The sequence below is a fragment of the Capsicum annuum genome, chromosome 5, assembly GCF_002878395.1.
Source record: "Capsicum annuum cultivar UCD-10X-F1 chromosome 5, UCD10Xv1.1, whole genome shotgun sequence".
NCBI lineage: Eukaryota > Viridiplantae > Streptophyta > Magnoliopsida > Solanales > Solanaceae > Capsicum > Capsicum annuum.
Genome location: NC_061115.1, coordinates 96863122 through 96873785, shown reverse-complemented (window position 1 = coordinate 96873785; position 10664 = coordinate 96863122). Strand labels below are relative to the sequence as shown.

Here is a 10664-nt window from a genome sequence, read left to right as displayed (position 1 = left end):
AAATTTTGGATCATTTTTTCCAACTCATTCATGTTAATATTAACGGGAACTTGCATAAGATAGTCAAAGTCAACAGCGGCAAAACCATGCATTAGACTTGATTCTGCTGAGTTCTCCCGTGAAGTCATAATTTCTTCAAGTCTTTGCTCGTCGTTCGACTCTGCTTTCATTCCTTGATTTCTTCGTTCCGCTCTAATCCAATCTCTAAGGAAAACTAGAATATTCATTGCATTGCTTCCCAATGAATGTCGGTTGTCTCCAAGCTGCCGTCGTCCCTAACTAAAAGCACTCTCCGATGCAATAGTTGACATTGGAACATTCAAGATATCTCTGGCTAATCTTGAAAGCACAGGATATTGTGTTTCATTATCCCTCCACCAATCTAACATGTTGATTCATCGTCTGTGATCCTCTAATGGCGTTCGGAGATAATACTTCAACTATTCCCGATAAGTTGTTGTGTAAGCTCCCTCCTCAACACTGTTCCAACAAGGTAAATCATCAAAGTAATTAGGAAAACCACTATGTGTCGTCCTTTTAGAAGATGATGGCTCCAAGGAAGGATGAGGAACGATAGTTGGAGTGATATTTATCGGTACAGCTAAATCAACTAAATCAGCATAGTGGTTATATAATTTATCTATGTAAGCGTTCGCATCACCCACAGCCATCCATAAATTAGGTCGTTCTTGTTCTTCATCACCAGAATTATTGTTAGTATTTATCTCTAAGTTAGCATAAATAAGAGTACTAAAGTGGCACATAGTATTATATTTTATGCACGGATTTAGTATAGCATTAACCAAGTAAATAGAGAGAATCAAAAAAAATATTTTTAAAATTTAGCAAACATGGCACCAACAGCTTCTTTGTAACCTTCTTTATTTTTATATTCTTTGAGCAAACTAGAAATGTCGGCTATATATGTCAAAATATTACAAATAGTAGGATAATAAGCACAGGAAAATTCAATTGTAGCTATACAAAATTTTTCCAAAAACTTAACAAGATGTCAGAATCATGTAGCATGCAGTGGGCAGAATCAGCAAACGAACCACAATGTTGGTTAAAAGATAGTGTAAAATCTATATTTATAACAAGTTTTTTAAAAAATCATACATAGAATTTCATCTAGTATCACATTCTTCGGGCATCAATATTAGTGTAAGTCCATTTTGTTCACATTTAAGCTTAAAGTCTCTAATTCTTTTTCTACGATTATTTCCTTGAATAAAATCAATGGCAAGTCAATTTTTTTCAATATAAAGCTCAAAAAACTCAAGACCATCTCTTACAATTAAATTATATATATGACAAGCACACTTAACATGAAAAAATTCAGATAACGGCGGAGATAGCTTAGATTTTAACTTTGTTATAGCAGTCTTGTTGTTAGAAGTATTATCAAAACCAATACATAAGATTTATTTTCAATACCGTAAAATTCTGCAACTTTAGCAATTGAATCAGCAATAAAATTTCCAGTATGTTTATGATCTTTATCATATAAAAAAGCAAGAATACGTTTTTGCATAACAAAATTACTATCTATCCAGTGACAAGTAATGGTTAAATAATCATTTTTATTTACAGCACGATCAAGATCAGAAGTTAGGGACATTCTACATTGAATATTTTTTAACAATATTGATAAATAAAAATAATATTGTGAATGAAGTCTAAAAATATCGGCCCTACAAGTACTTCTAGGAATACCATTAAACATAGGATTATAAATTGCTTGAATATAATGAATAAAGACATCAGAAGAAGGAAAACTAAAAGGGAAATAACTCACAGCTACCATTTTTGCTATTTCTTTCCGGTCCCTCAATTTATTATACTTCTTCATTACCTGACTGATTGTTGGGTCCATTCTAGTTTGTGTTGGATCACCAACATCTGCACCGCCTTGTGCAATTTTTAACTTTCTATCGTGATTATCACTTATATGTCTCATTAACGTACTTGTACCCCCTTCCTTGACTCCTCTTTTATGCTTATATATTTGTTGACAAATATTATATTTCACCTCAATATCTAATATACGTTCAAAAAATTGTCATGCAATATTAGTTGTTTTACAAGCTCTTGGGGCACGGGGAGGACGGGGAGGGAGATTAACCGATTCAGATCTAATATTAACATTTCCTACTGGGGGTGTCTCACCAATATTTTCATCATCTTCATCTAAATTAACCGCATCTACTTCATTTTCGTCTTCTATACCATAATTTTTTTGAGCTTCTACATAATCCATATCGTGAGCACCTACACCTATTTTTTCCTCAAAAGGTTAACTAAGCAGTACCGGAGGTAGAGGCACACAGGTATATCTACTACTTGAACTACCTGTAACGCTAGTAATTCGCTTTTTACTACCACTACCACTTTCGGGACAAAAAAATTTAACACCTTTAGTGGCGAGGTTTTTTAATTTATACATAATATAAATTAAACCAAACAAATTCAAAATACACAAATATAATAAAATTAAATATTCAACAATTAATACATTAATTAAAAATTAAACGTAAGAGTGGAACGACAATATCTAATTTTTGAAGTATCCGAAGGTTGTGACTTTAGAAACTTCCACTCGTATTTTATAATCGCAAAATTAAAAAATTAAAGTGAGCACTTTAGAAAATATATAGAATATTTGAGAATTGAGATTTGAAAGAGAATGAAAATTGTGTAAAAAATGATTTGAAAGTATGGGTATTTAGAGAAATTTTTTTGGGTTTAAAAAAATATTTTAAATGAAAAAAAATTAATAAAAGTGGGCTAAGTAGCCATTTGGACCCAAAAACGGCTATATAACCATTGGGCCAACGGCTACTTTAGGGCCTAACGGTCCAATTCCATTTAAAAAAGAAAAAAAAATTAATCTGTGCCGGACTAGTTAACCGGCGTGCCTGGACCGGTTTTGGTCCGAGACGAGTTAATCGGGCCCAAAAAAATTAACTCATCCCAATACCCAGTACCCTATAGTGTGTGGGCTGATCTGACCGGGTCAAACCGGGTCGTGTTTACTAAATGGGTCAAATCAGGCCAGGTCAACTCGGCCCATTTGACACCCTTACAATTTTACTTCAAAAATGTAGTTGGCTGGCAATGGTACATATGAAACTAACATATACGACGACGGACTTTGAATGGGGAATGAATTCAACACATTATTAATGTTTAGGAAAATATGAAGTGTCAGGTTGTATAATACTCCCTCCATTCGATGTTACTTGTCACATTTTGCGTTGGCACACCTTTTAAGAAAATCAATTAATAACATAGCTATTTTTCCATAATAGTCTGATTAAATGATACTTATATTATATCTTGAATTAATTTGGAAAAAAAATCAATTAACATTGAAGATAAAATAGGAAAAAAGAATTTGTGTTCTCTTGATACGTCAAAAATGACAAATAAAAATAGAAATCCAATTAAAAAATTAATCACATGCAAAAACGACCGGAGGGAGTACATAAAGGAAATTAACTGAGGATGTGTTGAATGAGAAAGGACAATCTGTACCATTGCCTCGCCTATTTATATTGGTAATGTTAAAAAGGATGTTCATTTTACTTGTACAATTAAGAAAAGGAATATTTTCAAATTTTTCTTATTATTAATTATAGTGATTTTTTAATGTGTATGTGCATGTATATATATATGTATATATATATATAAGTCGTGGTGTTTGAGCCAACTTATACGTTCATCGACTAATTTCATGGGATGCCTTCCACCTCCCACCAGCAATAGATACCAGATAACTCTATCAACCAAGATTATAAAAAATTAAAAAAAATCACGTAATATTTCTATTTCTGTTAAAATTTGAATCCAATATCTTACATAATAAAATTATCAATGTATCTGTTGCTCCATAAGAACAAGTAAAAATGGAAGAAAGAGGTGTTTTGTGATACTATTAATTTAGTTAGTAGCAGCAGGTTATATTGAAAAAACTTTGAGCGATGGGTGAGTTGAGGACATCACTTTTATAATTGTGCCATTACCGCAGTTGGCAGAAGTTCTTTATGTTTCTCATAAACAGTAAACAGTCGTAAAGTCACCAAGAAAGTTTGGATAACATCTCTAACATTTATCATAATTAACACATATCTACTTGTACATTTTTTAAATAACATAGCTCTGATACCAATTGTAGGGGGGTGCGGATAACTTGGGTAACTTGCATGGATAAATTGTATTTGGATAACTAGTAGATAACTAGTACTTACTAGTTCTATCATGTTAATTGAAATGCTATGTCATAGCATTCTTTAGTTATTTGTTTTAACCTTATTAATTCTTCTATATTATTTTTAAGGTATATTATATGTTCCATATTTCTAGTTTTTATGTAGTCAAGTAGATTCTTTTTCATAAGTTTTTCTATTAATCTTATTTGCTCCACATATCTTGTCTCCAATATTCTAAGTATTCGTAGTTTAACATTTTATCCTATAGTAGTTGTAATACTGTAAATTTCTTTGTAATAATTTATTCTAATTGTACTATATCTGATATTAAATTCTAGTTTGTAATAATTTATTCTAATTGTACTATATCTGATATTAAATTCTAGGTTATTTATTTCGTTAATTATGCTGTCTTTTTCTTCTATGAATAATTATATGTCTAAATCATAATCTAAACTATCTTTTAATTCTAGTTGTTCCAAGGTTTTATCTATCCAAATTAATCTTTCTTTTAATTGCTTTCTTCTTCTTCTAAGATGGTTTCTATAATTAATTTCTTCGTATAGCCAACTTTGTTTTTCTCTAACTCTTCTTATATATTCTAACATTTTTAATCTGTATAATATCCATCTGAATAATAACTATCTAAATATGAGCAGTAGCTTTCATTATATAAGTGTAGGTTTTCTATAGAACTTAATAACTCTTCATCTTCATCCTCAAAATTTCATATCTTTTTCCATATTATTTTCTTTACATCTATGATTTCTATATCTCTAAGTATATATAAAATAAGTATTTTAAGATTATCTGTCATTTAGGCTTGATTAAATATTTTTTCATAATATTCTTCTATATTTTTAGTTCTCATATTTTCTTCTAAATTTGTTTTCATTAGTTTTTTCATTAATTGTATATTTTTCATATCCATTTTCCAATATTCATAGTTTATCATGGTTGATGCGTAGGTTTGGTATGTAGGTATATGTAGGAGTAGGTAGATAGGTATGGTATGTAATTTATTCTAGTCATAATATATTTATCAAATATTTTGTCCCATGTGATCTTTCTTATATCTACAATTTCTATATCATTAAGTACATACAAAACAAGTATCTTAAATTTATCTATCATTTCATCGGATAAGTAGGTAGTCATTCTTTTTCATATGATGCTATTTCAAAATATTCCTTTCAACCATATACATAACAAAATATGATCATCTTAGATCACTATATACTAGATTATTCTTAAATAATATGTTCTCACTATTAGCATGGTAATCTGGATACTTTTTCCCTAAACAGTGCCTCTACTTTGGTTACTCCCCTATCACGGCTTCTTTGTCTCACCGATTTCACCTTTAGGATGGCATAGTTCTTAGAAATTTTTCTCCTTTTCCGCTTTGCATAAACTTCTTAATATGCTATTCTTTGAATAATTCTACTATAAAGTAACTAACATGAGCTTATTTTATTATATCATGATTGTCAGAAATTTATAAATTTAGTTATTCATAATTATAAATGAAAATACTTGTTCTGGTAGATTTGATAAATCTATGCTTTGCCCATCCATAGTTTTTCCTTAGAAATATATCTATTTTTATTAAATATTCAAACTTTTCTGTGTACAAGAGAGAAGGCTTGCTTTCAACACATGAAAGTCTTACCTTTAGATTGCCGTATGTTTTACATTTTATAATCTTAAAATATGGAAAGCACTATTCCTAACTTTACATCTGTCAAAAAAGTAAAAAACTAATAATTCTCCTATCTTTACATTTGTCAAAAAAGTAAAAAGCAAATAATGGTAAGTGCCAAAAAACTAATAAATGATACAAGAAAAGTAAAAAAAAACTAGTTTAGAACTAGTAAATGTTATTAAATGTTTACATAATTTACGTATTTCATATTCCACAAAGTTATCGCTTTTCTCCATATGTCATTTTCATATTTCAATGCTTTGTCTTCTTTCTTTTATTATTTATTCATCGGTCAGTGCTGCTTTATATCTTTTGTCGTTCATCTCCTAGCTGGCATTCTTATCTTCTTGGTTGATTTTTTCTTTTATTCTAGCTGGACTTCTGGAATCACGTTATTTTCTCCATTGCATTTGGAGCATAGGTGGTCTGGATATTTGTGTCCTATCATTTTGCGATATCTTGTTAATAATTCTTCTGAAATAAATTCCTTCTTAATTGCTTTTGCAATTGGTTATTTTTCTGGATTGAGTAGCGTCAAAATCCATTGTCTAGCTTCTTTCATATCTGACTGTCGTAGCTCCCTTGAATTTGAATAAATCATTTGACGATCTCTTGAATAATAACTCCATATTGGGTTCCTATTTAGGTAGTTATTTGCTAATTCTTGAACAATTGAAGATATTCCAATAATTCATTTATTTGCATAAAAATCAGGTATCTCAACTTTATGTATCTCTGGCTGTTGAATAATATCTTTCGGTATAATCACATCTCTGGTTAATCCTATTTTTACAACTTGTATAACTGGTTTAATTTAATTATATAGTATCTTTGCTGGTACGGTATAAAACTTTATAAAAAATAGATTTCCTTTGGTTATTTTCTTATAGGTGGCGAATGCTTTATATAATTCTGGTATAGCTGTTAGTTCATCTCCTTCTTGGGTATATACGATATTTAATAATCCATAACTGAAACAAGTTTTAACTAAGCTTGGGTTGGTTTTCGATAGTGCGATTAACTTGTTGTAACCTTGTAATTTTTAGGTTATATAGTTTGTGTTTGGTTCTTGGATATTTGTAGCTCTGGGGTTAAGGTTTAGATAAGTCTGTATTTTGTGGATATTTTCTATGTATGCTCGAGTTATATGGTTATAGGCTTTTCTATCTCGGTTTAAACTTTCTCGATATGAGGTAGTTTGTGGGGGTATGAACAAGGGGTCTTTTTGTGTTTTTGGTATAAATGGTTTTTCAAATATCTTGTTCATGTTCATGTTCTGATATCTTTGTCCACTAACTCCTTTGCTTGTACCTACAATTGTAGATTGATGAACGTTATGGGTTTTATGGAGTGTCCTAACGTCTCCTTTTAGCTCTGGAATTTTATTGTCTTCCGATCGACATAGCTCTGCACACTGCTGAGTTATCTGAGTCATAGCTACAAACTTCAGTTTAACTTTATTAGTCTTTAGCTTTTCTATTTCATTACCCATACTGTCCACTTTCACTGAGAGTGTAGTTAAGGTTTTGAGTATCTTTTCTAATGCATCATCTTCTATTATATCAGTCTGTGTAGCTTTGTCTTGATATGCAATCTGCAATAACATTTTTGTTAGTATTGATTACTTCAATTGTAAATGTAAAATTTAATATATTCAATGCTAATCTTTGAATTTCCTTCGTTGTAACTGAATTTTGTATTTTTCTTGTTAACCATCATCGTACCTATGTATTATCTGTTCGTAGAATAAATTTGTTATATACAATATATGGCTCAAATGCTAACAAACATTTATATAATGAGCATAATTCTTTTCTATTTATTTCTCATTTTATTTCTGTTTCATTAAACGTTTCTGAGTAGTATCTATAATGATGTTCTAATTTTTCTTCTTCATATCTATATTTAATTACTCCTCCATAATTATATTCACTTGCGTCTGCTTCTATTATATATGTAAAAATTTTATTTTCATCTGGAAATTATAATTTTGGTAATTCCTTACAAAGTATTTTTATTTTCTGAACTTGTTTTTTATCTTCTTCATTGTAATTATATTCTACATCCTTTTTAAATTTTTCTGTAATGGCTTTCGGTTCTCTGCTAATTTTGATATATATTCTCTTACTTGGTTTACTAATCCTAAAAATGAGTGTCATTTCTTTTTTGTGTCTAATTCTTCTTTTGAATTTATTATTTTTTGTACTATATGTTGTTGCATTTTTACTCCACTTTTATCTATTTGTATTCCTAAAAACTCTATTTGATTTTTCATAATTTCATCTTTCTTTTCACTTAAACTTATTCCTGAATTTTCTATTATACCTGCAAATTGTTCTAGTAATTTTAAATATTCCTTTTTAGTTTTTGTATATAATAGTATATCATCTATGTATACTATACAATTAGGTAGTTGTTTAAAATAACTATCCATAAAGTGTTGATATCTACCTGGGGCATTTTTATATCCAAATGGTAACACATTCCATTCATAAAATCCTTGTGGTACTGTAAACGCAGTTAACTTTTTAGAATCTTCTTCTAACATTAGGTGGTAAAATCCTGATTTATAATCGAACTTACTAAAATAATTATATCCTTGTATCTGTCTTATTTTTAATATCTTATTTTGTATTGGATAATTATATGTAATAGTTTTTGCATTTAGGTTTCTATAATCAATAACCATTCTACTTTTTCCTCTTTTTTGTTCACTATGTTTATTTACTATAAATGTTGGACTATTGTGTTTATTATTACTGTTTTATATGTATTATTTTTCTAATAATTCATCCATATGCATTTTAAATTCTTTTAAATCATCAAAGTTATATGTTAATGATTTTTGGGTTATTATACCATTTTATCTATTAGCTCAATTTTTACAATAGTCTTACGTTTTTTCCATCCTTTTAATGGATCTTCACTGTAGAGTTGTCTTAATTTTTTCTTTATCATTTCTACCTTATCTATTGAAAATATAGTTATTTCTTCTTTATTTATTGAAAATATAACTAGTTCTATTGTATCTTCAGTATTTTTTATATTTTCTAATTTTTGTGTGATTTTTTTACTTCCTTTTATCCAATCAGTTTTCTTTCTTATTTTATTAATAACTCTTTTTGCTCTTACCTTTTGTTTACATGGTGTTGTAAACAACCAATGTGTTCGAGTTATTATATGTGGGTATAGTTTATCTAAAAATGGCATTCCTAAAAGCATATTTTTTTATGTTAGTTCATAATTATAGATCTCTTCTATTGTTAATATCTTATCTCATACTTGTATTTTTACATTTCTAGCTTTATAGGTAATTAAGTTTCCTTCATTATTAAGTCCTTTGACTACTATTGGTATTTTAAGTTATCCCATTTGTCTTCTGGTAAACAATTATATCTACATAAGTTGGCTTCTGCTCCTGTATCTATCATTGGTGTATAATATCTATTATAATATCCTTCTACTATTATTTTCATAAGTACATATATTTTCATATCATGTCAAAGCTCTTTTTATCAACAATTTTTCTCTATTATAGGTTATGGTTATTTGTGTATGTTCTATATTGTAGGGTTTTAGTTGTTCTAACCATTTTATTCCTAATATTATGTCTGTTTTTTTGCATATCTTCCTTTATTTCAAATTCTATTTTTATTTTTCTAACTCCTATTATTATTTCCTTTTCTGTTGTATCTTTAGTAGTTATTAAACTTCTTGGAAGATCTGGATATATATTACTATTAGATTTTATTTCTTCATATTTTTACTAGATATTTTTCTATATAATTTTCTTTTTATCCTGTATTTAGAAGTATTAAATATTCTTTTTCATTTATTATTCCCGTTATATAATATTGAGTTAAATTAACTGTTAAAGTTATTTCATAATTTGTTCTTTTCAATGATCCTAATGGTTCTGGTTTTTCGAAAGTTATTCTTTTTGTTGTACTTATTTTATCATTTATTATTTCTAAATCTTCTTCTATATCCATGTCTTTATTACTATAATCATTGTTATCAATTATTTTTACAAATTGTTCAAAAGGACTTTCTATTTGTATTTTATTAATTTTATTTTTTCCAATTATTTTATGTTTTGTTGTTAATACATATAGATTTTTATATCTTGTTGTAAATATTTTGCTTCTTGGGGTTAGTTCTATTCCTGATATTTTCCAATATAATACTAATGATTTATCTATGTTTTTATCTGTTATTGTCACTGAATAATTCGCACTTATTATAAATTAAAATTTTTGGTATATTAAATTTCCTCTTATGACAGTTATTATACTTTTTTCTATATGTTTTATAATTCTATCATCTACTAAATATAATTCTATTAGAGTATTTATTCTTTCTCTGAAACATGCTTTTATTAATATCTCCGTTCCTTCAAGGTGTACGTATTTTATTGGGTCTTTACTTTTATATCGTTTATTTCTTTATTAATTATTCTTTTTGTTACTAGTGGTATACTAGCTTTACCTTTTGCATATTTACAGTCTATTACATGTTCTTTTTGACTTACTACGTAGTATTCTTCCTTTCGTCTGCTAAATATGTTTTTTATTATTGGTATTTTAAATATTTTTTCTACACTTAAATCTAATTCTTTTCCTTTTATTTCGTCAAATATATTATTATCAAATATTATTTTCTGATCTGTTCCTTCTTCATTTAAATATTCTTCCTTTGTTATTATTTTTATATCTTCTTCAGTCATTAGATGAATCAAATGACTGAAG

At 28.3% G+C, this 10664-nt stretch overlaps 1 pseudogene; it reads right to left on the bottom strand.

Annotated features, from left to right (window-relative positions):
• Positions 1 to 10664, bottom strand: part of LOC107871915 — a 90041-nt pseudogene that overhangs the window by 49300 nt on the left and 30077 nt on the right.